Source organism: Ochotona princeps, chromosome 2 (assembly GCF_030435755.1).
Source record: "Ochotona princeps isolate mOchPri1 chromosome 2, mOchPri1.hap1, whole genome shotgun sequence".
NCBI classification, from domain to species: domain Eukaryota; kingdom Metazoa; phylum Chordata; class Mammalia; order Lagomorpha; family Ochotonidae; genus Ochotona; species Ochotona princeps.
This window is the reverse complement of record NC_080833.1, coordinates 42,311,806-42,328,685: the sequence shown is the minus strand read 5'-3', so window position 1 is coordinate 42,328,685 and position 16,880 is coordinate 42,311,806.

The following is a 16,880-nucleotide window of genomic DNA, read 5'->3' as shown; positions in this document are numbered from 1 at the left end:
CCGGCTTGGAGACCCAGGGACCAAACATCCCCCAGCAAGACCATGTGAACCAGCAGAGAGCCCACCAAGTGCCATCCTGTGTCCTCAAAGACTGTGATCATCCCAGTCTTGTAGGCCAGTGTCTACTCCCGTGTGCCCAGGCCACAGGGTTTCAGGGACTAGTCCCCTAGCATGCCGCACACCCAGCAAGAAATAGTATATTCCACAGAGGGCCAAGCCAGACCGACATGTGTCTTGTGGCTGCTGGGTGCTGTGACCATGAGTGTCATCATTTGTCTGGAATTAATACTACTTGTGTCCCTGGAGCAAGCTACAGCTGAGGCTTGTGCCCCCGAAGCCAATTCTCTTTCATGAAGGCTCTGGAGATAGAGTTGAAACCCAGGTTCCCTGGGTCTGCCTCTGCTTTAACTCCTTCATGCATAGTGCATGAGGTCAAGTACAAGCTTTGAATTTGCATTCAAATCCCAGCTGGGCTCAAATGGAAACAAAGCTAATTTGTCTTAGAATATGTGTGTGTGTGTGTGTGTGTGTGTGTGTGTGTGTATAAATATTTATTTGAAAGGCAGTGTGACAGAGAAGGGACACACACACACAGATTGTCCATCAGATGGTTCATTCCCCAAATGGCTGTAATGGCCAGGGTTGGGCCAGGGTCTCACGTGGCTTCAGGGGCCCAGCACTTGAGTCATCTTCCGCCGGTTTCCCAGGCACAGTAGCAAGGAGTTGGCTCAGCTGTGGAGCAGCCAGGACTTGAACAGGATGCTGACGTTGCAAGCTACAGCTCAGGTCCTTACTGTGCCACAGCACAGGTCCCACAGAATGTTTAAACAGAAAACTGAAATCCAGACTTCCACACAGCACTTGGGACAGCAGCTGCTGCTGGTACAAACCACCCTCCAGGAGACATTCAGGGAACATTGCTGAAACAGAAATGGCAAATGGCAAGAATTCAGCAGAGATCTTTTTACTATCCAGGACTACTGCCTGCTGATTAAAAACAAGAAAAGGCTCTGATGTTGTGGCACAGCAGGTAAAGCCACCACCTGAAATGCTGGCATCCTGCACAGGTGCCAGTTTACACCTCAGCTGTTCTTCCCATCCAGCTAACGTACCTAGGAAAGCAGTGAAGAGGACCCAAGTGCTGGGGCCCCTGCACACGCATGGGAGACCGAAAGCAGCTGCTGGAACCTGGCTTTGGCCTGGCCCAGCCCTGGCATTGTGGCTGAAAACCAAGGGGTGGAAGATTTTCTCTCTCTCTTCCTCTTCTGCTCTGTAACTCTAACAAATAAATTTTTAAAATATATGTTTTTGTATATGCTTGCAATGGGGGAATCTCAACTGAACTTGAACTGTGGTTACGCAACAAGGTGGAGGAATCCACCATGGTGGGAGGGCTTGGGGAGGGGTGGGGAGAATCCAAGTACCTATGAAACTGTGTTACATAATACAATGTAATTAATGAATTAAAAATAATAAAAAATAAAATAAAATAAAATATATGTTTTAAAAATAAGAAGAAATAAAGGCACTCAAAAGAGGTGGAAGAGAAACATGTGCAGGACTAGACAAAGCCAGGTCTGAAAAAGCAGGATGCTCTCAAGGGGGTTCGATGATGACCAAGGGCAGAAACACAGCAATGAGCCACTAGCCTGAGGCTTTCCTCTGTTACCAAGTTGAGTGCCAGCAACCTGGCTTCCCAGACATTTAAAAATGAAATCCCATGATGTTAGAGGGGTTCTTCCATCCTTTCTTTTTTTTTTTTTAAGAAAAGTGTCTTTTTTTAAAAAAAGATTTATTTATTTTTACTGGAAAGGCAGATTTACACAGAGAGAGAAGCAGAGACAGGGAGAGTCATCTTGTATCCACTGATTCATTCCTCAAACGGCCACAGTCACCAGTGTTGGACCAGTTAGAAGTGAGGAGCCAGGAGCTTCTTCCAGATCTCCTCCCCTGGGTGCAAGGTGCCAAGGTTTTGAGCCATTCTCTGCTGCTTTCCCAAGCCACAAGCAAGAAAGTGGATGGGAAAAAGAGCAGCCAGGGCACAAACCAGCGCCCACTGCAGGCCCTGGCCTCCAGGATACAGTGTAAGGTGTGTGGATTCCATCTGAAGGGTCTTGATCAAAGACAAGGCTGATGAAGGAACAAGCAGCGTTGGGACAAAACCACCAGCCAAGTCAGGTGTACCAACAGTCGCTCTGAACTCCACAGCATCCCATACAAACTCACTGGTGAGTTTCCCAGGCAAGCAGGTCAAGTTCATGGCCCTAAAATCAATCACTGGCTTAGGAAAAATGGACCCCTCCCCCCAGAGAGGTTCCTACCTTAATCCCTAGAACCTGTGTGCCTGTTACATGACAAAAGACACTTTGCAGATGTGATTAAAGTTACGGATTTAAAATAGTGAGTCTACTCTGGGCTATCCAGTGGACAAATCTAGTTACATGAGCCCTTAGAAACAGAATTTTGGGTGCCAGTGTACTGCATAAAACCTCCACCTGTGATCCCAGCATCCCGTATGGGCTCCAGTTCAAGTCCCAGCTGCTCTACCTCTGATTCAGTTGCCTGGGAAAAACAATGGCCTAAGTGCTTGGGTGTAGGCCCCGGTCTCCCAAGGGTTAACTCCACAGCTTAGCTTGTTTCTAAGAGGTAACACAGTGGGAAATCTTGGCCTAATGCTTTTAGCCCCTGGCTTGACTACAAGTTCCCTCTTCCTTACTTTCCTTTTGTTAAGATGCCCCCAGGGAAGCTTAGGTGTTGTTTGAACATTGGGATAATACTGGGAGGGACTAAGCAGACTATAAGATGCAGGCAGACCCCAAATAAAGTTGGCATTCTGTGTACAAGAGTGACCCACTGCGTGTTGTCTTGTGTTGTCTTGTGTGTTGTCTTTTTGCAACCCTAGCCCCTCCACTCGGCTCGGGGTACGCAGTGACGGTGACGCGGGCGTTGCCAACATCTGGAGGTCCCACCGAGAGGGCGAGAAAGAGAGAGTACGGCGAAGGGTCGTCCCGGGAGGCTGGCCAGCTGATTCAGGTAAATGGGACGTATTGTAAGTCTCTCCTAAACTGGTAGGAGAGGGAGTTTTATTTTGAAATATAGTCAGGTTTTAGATTTATTTTGAAATATAGTTAGGTTTTAGATTTATTTTGAAGTATGGTTAGGTTTTAGATTTATTTTGAAGTATAGTTAGGTCTTGGTGTTTAATTTATACGGCGAAAAGGACGACAAAATGGGTTCTGCCTTCTCCCAGGATAAATTGGCCACTGAGCTTGAACAACTTCTACATCAACTGGGGACGCCAGTTAAAACTAGGATGATTAGAAATTTTGTTAGAGCCATTCAATCTAGTAGTCCTTGGTTTATTGTTTCAGGCAACTTGAGTATCCCCGATTGGGAACAGGTTAAGGCCAATTTACAATCCTGCTTACAAAAAGACCCAGATAATTTCCCCATTGCCAACTTTTCCTTGTGGCGCTTAGTCCGTGATTCATTATTTACTGATAAAATGAAAGTTAAGAAACAGCTAAGAGAGGTGCAGACTACTTTTGAAGAAATCCAGGGGAGGGAGGTTCTACAGTCCGTGGAAGCCTCCAGTGAAGCCACCTCAAGTGAGATCACCCCAAGTGAGGCCACACCGAGTGAGGTCTCTTCTTTAGAGGAGACCGAAGCCTCTTCTTCAGATAAGAACGAGGCCTCTTCCTTGGAAGAGAGTGAGGACAAAAGAGATGAGGAGGAGGTTTTCTTAAAGCGGAAAATTAGGGATGAGGAGAAGGCTTTCTTAAAGCGGGAAATTAGGGACATTAAAAGAAAGCTAAAGAAGGCAGGAATAGGTGAATGTTCCTCTGGTAAATCGTCCAATTCAAGGCTATCGCCATATGCCCCTAATCTTGTGACCCCTACCGCTTCTCCTGAGGAGGAAGCTGCGGGCTATTCACCTAATGATTACCCCCCGCGGCGGCCATGGAGTGACGGCGCCACTGATCAGCTGGTGGGCGGGGTTCGATGCTTCTCTGTAATAGAGGTCCCAGTTCGAGGAGGTCCCCCCCGCCGGGAGCATCAGCCCCTTCAATTCAAAGATCTAAAAAATGTAAAGCAGGCTGTTAAAGATTATGGTGCTCAGGCGCCCTTTACTCTTGCACTCGTAGAATCCTTTTCGGGTTTGAATCTTACTCCTAGTGATTGGATGCAATTGTGCCGCTCAGCTCTGGATGGTGGCGACTTCCTCCTATGGAGAGGGGATTTTCAAGATAGGTGCAGATTTTTTGCTGAGCAGAACGCGGCTGGGGGACATGCAGATCGAAGCCTTAAAATGCTTACTGGCACTGGACCTTTTGAGGGCCTCCAACAACAAGTTAATTATGATCTAGGAGTTTATGCACAGATAGCAAATGCAGCCCTTGGAGCCTGGAAGGCCTTACCTAAAGCTAATACAGGAGACCAGCTTTCCAAGGTCTTGCAAGGCCCTACAGAACCTTTTCAAGAATTTGTGGACTGGATTATGCAGGTTGCTACTAAGATCTTTGGTAACGTGGAACCGGCTATGCCAGTAATTAAGCATATAGCCTTTGAGAATGCTAATAAATATTGCCAGGATGCTCTCAGGTCCCATAGAGATAAGTCCCTGCATGATTATCTGAAAATTTGCAGGCATATTGACTCTACTCATGCCCTTGGGCAAGTAATAGCAGCTGCTGTTCAACGCCCTCAGCCCCAGCCTAGGGCACATCCTAAAGCCTGTTTTGCATGCGGACAGCCCGGACATTTTAAAAAACAATGTCCCAATGACCCCCGACAAGGAAGGTCACACCCACAATCCTTGCCGGCTCCAGGTCTTTGTCAGAGATGCCGTAGAGGCTATCACTGGGACAGTGATTGTAGGTCCAGATATGATGCCCAAGGCACTCCCCTATCAGGAAACGGGGTCAGGGGCCCACTCCGGGCCCCCCAACCTCAGGTGTACGGAGCCCAGCAGACACCTGTAGCTTCTGGAACAGCGCCGACTCCTTTCAGAGTGCCTCTCCCACAGCAAGGGACACCGACATTTCAACCCTCCTCAGAGCAACACCAGGTAGCGCAGGACTGGACCTCTTTGCCACCTCCGGAGAGGTATTGACCCCGCTCCTGGGACCCCAACGGATAAAAACAGGAGTCAGGGGCCCCTTGCCTAAGAATACCTTGGGCCTGATCCTAGGAAGAAGTAGTGCTACTATGCATGGAATCAGAGTACTCCCAGGAGTGATAGATGAGGATACCCCCGCAGAAATAGAAGTCATGGCAGAATCAGCCAAAGGCACTATAATCATTCCACCAGGAGCTAGATTGGCCCAGCTGATATTGATCCCCAAGGTTCCAACTGACAACCCCATTCTTGATAGACAAGGAGGGTTTGGAGATTCTGGCCCCTTGGCATGTTGGGTCTCCGGCATGCAAACCCGACCCACCTTAGAGATAGAAGGGAGAAAATTCACAGGTTTACTTGATACCGGGGCTGATAGTACAGTTATATCCGAGGCACAGTGGCCAAGTCCCTGGCCATTAGAGGCCACCCCAACCATTCTCCAAGGGATAGGAACTTCTCAGCCACAGAAAAGCACCAGGTTGTTAAGGTGGAAGGATCAAGAGGGGCATTCAGGAGTTTTCCAGCCGTATGTCTTACCACATATTCCTATCAATCTGTGGGGACGAGATTTATTGAGTGCCATGAATGTTGTATTGACCTCTCAGCCTGTGCCAAATATGCTTAATAGACAGGGATACTTTCCTGGAAAAGGTTTGGGCAGACATCTTCAAGGTGACCCCCAACCAGTCTGAGATAAAAAGATTGAAGTTCATAGCCCAGGGGATAGGACAGGGCTAGGACATTTTTCGCAGGGGTCATTGTAGAGCAGCCTCCTCAGTTGGTGGAACCCATCAAATTAACGTGGAAAGCAGATGAACCAGTTTGGGTTGAACAATGGCTCCTTTCAAGCAAAAAATTAGAGGCTGCAATTGAATTGGTAAAGGAGCAGCTTGAGGCTGGACATATTGTTCCATCCACCTCTCCTTGGAACACCCCAATTTTTGTTATTAAAAAGAAAAATAATAAATGGAGGCTTTTACAAGATTTACGTGCAGTAAATGCCGTCATTGCCCCTATGGGGGCCACACAACCTGGTTTGCCATCTCCTGTGGGAATACCAAAAGATTGGCATATGCTTGTGTTAGATTTAAAAGACTGCTTTTTCTCCATTCCCTTGCACCCGGAAGATGCTCCACATTTTGCCTTTACCTTACCGTCCATCAATTTAAAGGCCCCTTCCCAACGTTTCCATTGGGTCGTGCTCCCACAAGGGATGATGAACAGCCCTACCATTTGTCAGATATATGTGGATAAGGCCTTAAAAGGAATTAGATCACAATTTCCAAATATTTATTTAGTCCATTATATGGATGATCTTTTGATCGCGGCTGAAACCCGTTCCATTCTGTCCTCAGCAGCACAATGTATTTATCAGGCTTTAACCACAGCCGGGTTGATTGTTGCCCCGGATAAAATTCAGACAGATTTTCCTTATCAGTATTTAGGCCATCAACTTTTACCAACTGGTGTCACCCCTCAGAATTTGACCATCAGATTAAGTGATGTGAAGACTTTGAATGATCTGCAGAGTTTGTTGGGTGATATTAATTGGATCCGACCAATTTTGCATATTTCCACTGGGCAACTCAAGCCCCTTTTTGATATTCTTAAAGGTGATCCAGATCCTTCCTCACCCAGACAATTGTCCAAAGAAGGCAGGGAATGTCTGCAGTTAGTCCAGCAGGCCATTCATAATGCTCATGTTAGTTATGTGGATTATAAGGCACCAATGCGGTTGTTGGTCTTTCCTTCCAATCATGCGCCTACAGCAGTGTTTTGGCAGACTGGACCTATATATTGGGTCCACTCCCCAGCATCCACTGGACAAATCGTGCAATCCTATCCCACTGCTGTTATATCTCTGTTGTACAAGGCATGTAAGATCAGCCTGAAAATTTTTGGAAAATATCCTGATTTCATCTCCATCCCCTATGATTCCCAACAGGTGGTATGGTTGCAGAATAATATTGATGATTGGTCTGTCTTTTGTGCCACAATTTCTTCTCAGTTAATTAATCATTATTCCTCCCATCCCTTAGTACAATTTTTTAAAAGACAGCTGGTTGTTTTTCCAAAAATAATTAGACAACAACCTGTATTAGGAGCCCGTGTGGTTTTTACTGATGGGTCAGCTAACGGCAAGGCTGCTATAGTTTCTGGACATGAAGAACAGGCTGTTTCCATCTCTCACAAATCAGCTCAAGCTGCTGAAATAGCTGCTGTTCTTTTTGCCCTTCAAATTTATCATAATGAGCCCCTGAATTTATACACAGACAGCTGCTATGTGGCTCATGTTATTTTACCTTTAGAAACCATGGCCTATATAGCCCCGACCTCCTCAGTTTATTTGCTTCTTTTACAATTACAGCAGCAGATTTGGCAGCGCACTTATCCCTTATTTGTTGGGCATATAAGAGCACACACCTCCTTGCCTGGCCCCCTAAGTGAGGGTAATGCATGGGCAGATGCGCTGACTCAGGTGTTGCACATATCCCTGACCATGGACCCTTATGAACAGGCAGTGCGCCTTCATAAAAGGTTCCATCTCAATGCAGCTTCCCTGAGATTACATGCTAAGGTGACTAGAGAACAAGCCACCCAGATTGTCACCAGTTGTGAAGTCTGCGCTCAATATTGTTCTGTCCCATCCCTAGGGGTTAATCCCAGAGGGTTATTGCCCAATCATGTGTGGCAAATGGATGTTACCTACGTCCCTTCCTTTGGAAAACTTCAATATGTGCATGTTTCAGTTGATACCTATTCCCATGTAATATATGCCTCCGCTCATTCAGGAGAGAAATTAAAAGATGTTAAAGCCCATTGTTTACAGGCCTTTGCCTATATGGGGGTCCCCAAACAAATTAAGACCGATAATGGACCGGCCTATGTTAGCCAGGGTTTTGAGAAGTTCTGCCAAGATTTTAATATAACTCACAAAACAGGCATCCCTTATAATCCTCAGGGTCAAGCCATTGTTGAACGTGCCAACCGCACCCTTAAAGTTTATCTAGAAAAAATTAAGAAGGGGGATGTGGCCGAGCATTGCAGCTCACCCCATTCCCTACTGGCATCTGCCATTTATGTGTTAAATTTTTTGACTGTCACTAATGATGTGGCTCCTGCAGAGCGCCATTGGCTTCGCCCTGCTAATGAGAATAAAGGCCAAGTAAAATGGAAAGATCTGGCCACAAATAAATGGAGGGGGCCAGATCAGTACTAACATGGGGGCGAGGCTCCGTTTGTGTTTTTCCCCAGGATGAAGAAACACCGAGATGGGTTCCTGAGAGACTTACACGACAAATCTCCTTGGCTCCAACTCAGCATGATCCTACTCCTAATGATGTTCTTGCAGGATAAAGCCCGTTGGGAGGAGGAGACCCTGGCAGCAGTGGTGCAACTTCCTGCTATCCTGCCCATGGGAGACGCAGATCTCCAGCTGCTCCCCGATTTACTATCATATATGTGTTACTTGATGTACATGTTTATGTGGCAAGCTATGTAGCCTATCTTAGTTGGCTTATAGATGAAAATATTCATAAATGTGAATTGCTAAGCTAACTCCTTTTGAAAATAATGTGTGGAAACACAATTAAGCTTTTGGAGAGGCATGTCTGTTTCTGTTTTCTCAGGACCTACAAAGCCTGTTCAGCTGAATAGTTTCGAATGTATTCAAATGGACTTACTACTCAGGACTTCAACAGAGAAGCCTTTCAAGTGCCATGATGTACAACAAAAGCCTGACGACTTCTGCCTTCTATCAGGAACTACTACATGGACCCCCTATTGCTGCTGTTTCCCCAAGGCGCCCCCTCTCAGCGGGAAGTAGTTAAGAACGGATGACGCTGCCCCTTTTCCCTAAAAACTTTTGGGGCCCATTTTTCTGTTTGGAAATGTAACAGCCAGATGGGATGATAGGCATTTAGGATCTCTGGTTCCTGGTAAAATTGTCTTGTACACATGTAACATCTTAGCACTATGAGATTGTTAAATGTTAGTGTTTTCAACAATACTTGTACATTGTTAAGACCTGGGTACCCCTCATGTCAGGAAAAGTTGTTCTAATGGCATTACACTGGCAGCATGGATGTTTAAGGAATGGAACGGAGTCGTAGCCTTGGGACTGATGATCCTGGCCATGATTGCAGTATTGTTTCCTCTTCTCTGCCGCTTATTCAGGCAACAAGCCCGGGAGCAGGTCATCATTTGACAAACCATGATGGCTTTAGCTGTGGAAAACCCTAGCACTCAAGTTTGGTTGAGCATGTTGTGATGGGCAGCCAGAGACGGGTAAGATCTGGCAGAGCTGATGACCAACCTAAGACAGGGATCCCACATGCCCCGGGTGGGGCTCCCCATGATGGGTAAGGCGTCAACTGACTGCTGGACAACCTAAGACAGGCGTCCATTAAAAAAGAAAAAAAGGGAGACATGTAGGCCCCGGTCTCCCAAGGGTTAACTCCACAGCTTAGCTTGTTTCTAAGAGGTAACACAGTGGGAAATCTTGGCCTAATGCTTTTAGCCCCTCTTCCTTACTTTCCTTTTGTTAAGATGCCCCCAGGGAAGCTTAGGTGTTGTTTGAACATTGGGATAATACTGGGAGGGACTAAGCAGACTATAAGATGCAGGCAGACCCCAAATAAAGTTGGCATTCTGTGTACAAGAGTGACCCACTGCGTGTTGTCTTGTGTTGTCTTGTGTGTTGTCTTTTTGCAACCCTAGCCCCTCCACTCGGCTCGGGGTACGCAGTGACGGTGACGCAGGCGTTGCCAACACTTGGGCTCCTGTACCCACACGGAAAACCTAGGAGAAGCTCCAGCCTTCGGCCTGACCCAGCCCTGGCCATTGTGGTCATTTGGGGCATGAACCGTGAATGAAAGATCTCTGTAGCTCTGCCTTTCAAATGAATAAATACATTTTTTAAAATAGAGAACTTTCTGTGGTTGGAGGCAGGAAATCTGAGATGAAAGGAAAATCAGAGAGATCTGAGGATTCTACAGCTGTAAAGATCTTAGGGGCCTGTTATTTTTTGTTCCTGATGGCTCCTATTTTAATTAACATATCCTGACATTTTTTAGAAATAGACTAAGATCATAGGGAGCAAATATTTGTACCTGGAAATGAAAGGAAGAATTCAACCCGACAGGTGTTACCTGAAACTCCTCAAGCAGGCCGAGCAAGTGTTTCGGTGGCTGTGAGAGGGGCTGGCCTCTGGTGCCTAGCTACCCCAGGGACAGGAGGGTGAGAGACTGTGAGACCACTGCCGCTGCGCCAGGTGCTGCAGGGACACACATTCAGCCTGTCTTCTTGGGCTGTCTCGAGGAGGAATTTGGAGTAAGTGCTTCAGAAGCCCTCCTCTGTCGCTCTCAAGTTAAGCTGTTTCCATCATAGGGCAGACCCAAAGGGCTGAAGACCTGAAGGCAACCACAGGCACCCTGGCCACACCGAAGGAGGGTGCCTCCGCAAGCCCGTGCAGTGAGGTCACTTTGGCTGGGGCTGGGCTCAGTTGGGACTCACGATTACAGAGACACAGCCTAGCACCCATTTCTTGGAGGGGAAGGAAATGTGCTTCCTCTCTCTGGTCTGGAGGCTCTTCTTTCAGACACCTGCGGGCCATGCAGGAATTCACGATCTAAGGATAACATTGAGGACAAAGCAAAGATGGCCTTGAAAGTCAGGACTGGGTGGGTGGGTGTCCTGGTGCAATGGGTTCTCCAGCGGAAGGGAGATGTTACTGTCTCCTAAATAGAATAAAACAAAATTAAAGTCAAGATACTTAAAAAAAATGATTTATTTCCTTTATTTGAAAGGCAGAATCATGAGAGAGAGAGATTCCATCTGCTGGTTCACTCCCTAAATGGCTGTGATAGCTGGGGCTGGGGCATGCCAAAGTAGGAGCCAGGAGCTACTTTCCCATCTCTCATGTGGATACAGGGCCTGAAGCACTTGGATTGTCTTCTGCTGCTTTCCCAGGTGCGTTTGCCAGGGGCTGGACCAGAAGTGGAAGAGCTGAGTCTCAAATCAGTACCTACAAAGGAAACCGGTGCTGTAGCTTGGTGGGTTAACCTGTTACACCACAGTGCCAGTCGCAAGATACCTTTATGTCAAGTATTGGCTAAGGCAAAAAAAATATATATATATTCTTTTTTTTTAAGATTTATTTATTTCATTACAAAGTCAGATATACAGAGAGGAGGAGAGACAGAGAGGAAGATTTTCCGTCCGATGATTCACTCCCCAAGTGAGTGCAACGGCCGGTGCTGTGCCAATCCGAAGCCGGGAACCAGGAATCTCTTCCAGGTCTCCCACGTGGGTGCAGGGTCCCAATGCATTCAGCCATCCTCGACTGCTTTCCCAGGCCACCGGCAGGGAGCTGGATGGGAAGTGGAGCAGCCTGGATTAGAACTGGCGCCCATATGGGATCCGGGGGCGTTCAAGGAGACGACTTTAGCCACTAGGCCATGCCGCTGGGCTCAAAAATATTAAAATATTCTTATAAATTTAAAAAAAGAGATGATGGGGCCACCAGCCAGGGAATGAGGGGACACGGAAGTGACACACAGGCTGACAACAAAGATATGGGAACCTCAGACCTCCAGAACATGGAACTGAATTCTGCCCAATCCTGGATGAACAGGGAGGTAAACTCTTCCCAAGAACACCCCATCCCAACACGCACACAAAGAGCAGCAATACCTTGAATTTGACCGTGTGAGACCTGGACAGTAGAGCCCAACGAGACTTGTAAGCTATACAACTTTCAGTGTGTGTGTTAGGATACAGCATCAGTGTGATCCAGAGCATAGAACATCAAGACAGACATTAGCATCTAAAACCAGTACCACATCTTCCCACAGATCTTCCGTCGGCATTGCAGCAAGCATGTTGGGGCTGCCATCTGCGCCTTTTAGGGCATGGACATGCGAAGAAGACGTGTTACTTGCTCAGGTAACTAAGCTACATGAGAACCTGAACCAGATTTGGTTTTTTGTTTGTTTTTTTTTTTTAAAGATTTATTTATTTCATTACAAAGTCAGATATACAGAGAGGAGGAGAGACAGAGAGGAAGATCTTCCATCCGATGATTCACTCCCCAAGTGAGTGCAATGGCCGGTGCTGCGCCGCTCCGAAGCCGGGAAACAGGAACCTCTTCCAGGTCTCCCACGCGGGTGCAGGGTCCCAATGCATTCAGCCATCCTCGACTGCTTTCCCAGGCCACAAGCACCACAAGCAGGGAGTTGGATGGGAAGTGGAGCTGCTGGGATTAGAACCGGCGCCCATATGGGATGCTGGTGTGTTCAAGGCAAGGACTTTAGCCGCTAGGCCATGCCACTGGGCCCCTGAACCAGATTTGAACACAGGTCTCTGGTTCCTGCGCCAGCAAGAGTTGTCTCCACTACAGTTACCTCTCCGTGGCATGAGGGTCCTACCCCTTATGTTAAATAAAAATGAAAGACAGACAGCAATGAGCAAAAGGGGCGAGCATTTGGCTTGGTGGTTCAAGCAGCACTTGGGGTGCCACTGCCTCATGTGGTTGTGCTGGTTCAAGTCCCAGCTCTGCTCCCAATCCAGCATGCTGCTCATTTGCCTGGGAGGTAATGGGATGGCTGAGGTGCCCGGGCCCCTGCCACCCATGGGAGAGACTTGGACCAAGTTCTGGCTTTGACCTGGGCTAGACCTGCTTGCTGGATCACGTGGGGAGTGAATCAGCACATGGAAGATCTCTCTCCTCTTTGCCTCTCAGGTAAAGTGAAAATCTGTCTGTCTCTCTCTCTCTCACACACACACACAGAGATGGGCTGCTTTCATACCAACTTGTTAGGGAAAAACAATGAAATAAAAACTATCAAGTTTTCTGGTAGACAGGAAAGAAAAAGGTTTGGTGTATGGCAAAAGGAGCAATCTTCAAGTGGCTGTTCAGGGAAACCGCCTCTCTCTCTTAAGGTTTTTGGCCCCTGTCCTGTGGTGACACTGTCCCTGCAAACCAAGTTCAGGGAACCCTCTTTGGTTGGAGCTTTCAGTCCACTTGAGATTTATCTCTGGTCAGGTGGTCCAACTGATTTCCACTCTGAAACTTCAGTCTGTATTTTCCCCCTTTTAATAACTAAGCAAAACAATTTCTCCCCAGGGCGGGTCTTTCTCTCAAATGTGAGCTGCTTCCCAGCTTGCCTTTGGCAACTATTTTGCCATCCCGAGGCTTCAGCCAGCTGCTAAATCAGTGGTTCGCACTGACCACCATGTCCTCCACATCCTGGTCTCCACACTTTCTAAGAGATGCCATGTGCTCCAATGCAAGTTGCACAGAAACCATCGCTGCCTGCCACTCAGCTGGACAAGCAGCCCTAACAGCTTCTCTGGCTGCGAGGACTACAGGCAATTTCCTCCCGGCGACAGGAAAGTTTATGGTCTGCCTTTCAGGAACTCAAAGGTCGAACACTGATTATTGGCTGCTGAAAACAGTATTGTATTAACAAAGTACTTTTATGATTACCTGTAGGCTACATTTACAGGGACAGCACTTTTCTGTAACAGGTTCGACATGATTTAAAAAAACCAAAAAACAAATATTTCTCCAAGAAGTCTGGCTAAAACTCCACATGGGATTAAACTTTTCAGCCCCATGGAATCAGACTCCACATTTCCTACAGGCCAGAAATCTGGCCCAATGTTCTCTGTTCTTACCAAGAACTAAAGGGCTGTTTATTTGCAGCAGTCTCCAGATAGATTTAATACGGGACCTTTCCAGAGATTTTGTAACTGTTCAAACTCTCAAAATGTGGCCAGGTTTGGCTGTAGTTCCTGCCTTTGTCCCAAGCCCCGTTTCCTGGTAGGGGTTGCCACACCAACCTGATCCCACAGAGCAATTTACTCAGGGGAATGGGTCTGGCTGATTATCTTATTTTCCCCTACCCCAGAATCTCAAGCAACTTATTTATGTATAAACAGCAACCACTGTGACATGGCCAATCAGAACTCTAAACTCTAGCAGAAATGCGAATCTTAAGAAAGTTACCCTGAATGTGCTGAGTTAAGGAGATAAAGCCTTAGTACTTCTGGAGGAGAATGTAAGGCTTCAGACAGGCGTCCTGGGGCCAGCTGGTGGAGGGAACTCAGAGGACTCTTGGAACATTCCAAGACAGCAGACACTGTGGAGGCCTAGCTGTGTGCTTGCAGCCAGCAAGGTGAGCACTGTGCTTTTACGGAGGGAGAAGCCAGTGAGCAGTGTTTGCATACTATCAGCCAGGGTCCCAGATCTGTTTAAAATGGCACAGTGAGGACCAAATCCCACATCTGATGGGTCTACACCATCCTGCTGTATGTATATTGCTTTCTGAAATTGCTAAAGTTGCATTAGACAAGGCTATTCATTGTAGGATTTAATTTCCTACTTTTTTCCCCCTAAGGTGAATTCTATGGAGAAAATAGAGCTTTTATTTCTGTGATTGAATCATTTACAAGGTATTTTGCAAATTCAAAATTACTTGAGTGTGATTATTGGCTGACTTTCATTTGACCAAGGAATAGTCATTCCTGCTTCCTCCAGGGATTGTGGGGAGGGGTGTCACTGCATTCACAGCAGAAACATATTAGTACCTAATGAAAGTGATGGCCCAAGTAATTAAGTATTCCACTTGGGCTGAAGGAGAGACTACCAGCTGGTGAGGTCCAAACACAATGGCTTGCTCCCTCAAATGTTCTTACGTTGGAAGATTGGTTCCAGTGTCACAATACTGAAAGGCAGTAAGGGCCTAAGGGGGCTCCGCTGCCCACATGCCATATCGGAGTGCCAGGGGTCAAGTCCTACCTGTGCTTCAGATCCAGCTCCCTGCCAACATGCACCCTGGGAATGCAGCAGCAGATGGTCCAAGTACTTGGGTCCCTGCCATCCATGCAGGGAAACCCGAGTGCAGCTCCTGACTCCTGGCTTCAGTCTGGTCTTGGTTCAACTGTTGCAGACTCGCTGGTAGAATGAACCAGCTGATGGGAAGATTTCTCTCTCATTCACTCTGCTTTTCAAAAATAAACATAAATAAGCTTTAAAAAAAAAAAAAGCAGTGGAACATGCTGGGAGGCGAGTGGGTCAGGACTGCCCTCACCAAGGGCTAGCTCCCATGGACAGGGTGGTGACCAGAGCAAGCCTGGCTCCTCTCCCACCACATGAGATCCTGTCTCCTCCTTTCTCATATATGCTCCCACCACATGACCCTACAGCTCCTGACAGACATTGGTCTCCCTGGGAACTTCCTCAGATGCCAATGCCAGTGCCCTGCCCCATGGCCTCCAAAACCATGGGCCACAAGGGAAGCACCAGCACAAAATGCTACAGATGGATGCCTTAGTTGCCAGGAGGCACAGGCCGAGGCTGACCCCAGTGCTGGTCTAAGACCCCTCTGATCATACCTCAATGACTGCCCCACACACTTCAATCATCCTTTTCAGATCCTTCCTACACACTCAACAGTGACCATAGAAATCTGGGTGTGAATCCATGTGGGCAAGCAGAGCAAAACAAGAATCCACAAGGCCACTTTGCTTTTTAAAACAATAAACTACCAACAGATGGATGTTTCTTTTGTCTTTCTGCCTTGGCTGCTTCACTCTGAAGCTGATAGTTGTGAGAAGCTGCAACTATTTCCAAAGCCAGGGGTGAGTCAGGCCAAGGGAGATGTGTTAATGTTCTCTTTCATCAGCACAGCAACAGAGAGTCTTTGTAAGAGTAGGCGTGTGGGCGTGCATCCTTAGAAATGCCTCCAGGGAACACAGTACCCTTGCCCATTCATTCAGCAGCACTAGGCCAAGACTGTGCTGGGGCTACCAAGACTAGATGCAGGAGATGCAAAGCTTTGCCCTTGTGGTGGGAGACAGAAAAAAAAAATCTCTACAAAGTAGTCATGGGCTCTATTCCATGGCAAAGAGGGACCATTTCCTAAAAGCAAAGACACCTGAGCGGGTCTTGGAGGATAAAGGAGCTCCTCTGCTACTATTTGCCTAACTTCACAACACCAATTTCAACCTTGCTTTTCCCCCACTAACCTACTAAAGGGGACTTCACAGCGCCATCCGCGACTTCCACATTGCTAAATGTGTTCTGGTAGACTCTTCTTGGATATCAGCCAACTTGACCCTTTTACCAAAGTCAAATGATGGCCTTAACCACCTCCAGCTATCCTCTCTTCAGGCAGTTTTTCTCCCCAACTCTGGGCCTTCCCCTTTCTCTACCTGAAAACTGTGAAAAGTTTAAGTTTCCCAAGACTTACCCACAACTGTCCTCTCCACAGCTCCAGGTACTATCCACTATGCCTGTAGCTTTAAATACAACCCATATATTCATGACTTTCACATGTGTGTGCCCAAGCTGAGCTCGCCTCTGAGCCCATTTGTTTTTTTTTTTAAGGTTTATTTATTTTTATTTTTTATTATTATTTTTTTTGCATTTCATTTTTAAAAAATTAATTACATTATGTGATATATTTTTTATGCACTGGGATTCCCCCTGCCCCTCCCCACACCCTCCCCCCACGGCGGATTGCTCCACCTTGTTGCATTTCCATAGTTCAAATTCAGTTGACATTCTTTTTTCATTGGAGGTATTTACCAAGCATAAAGTCCAGCACCTTATTGTCCTGGTAAGTTCAATGGTTTCTTGGTGAGACCATCTCTGGTCTGAAGGTAGAGCCGGCAGAGTATCATCCCAATCAATTAAAAGCTCCAACATAATATTTCCAACCATTTACAACATTGTGGCATTAATTGACATGGTATT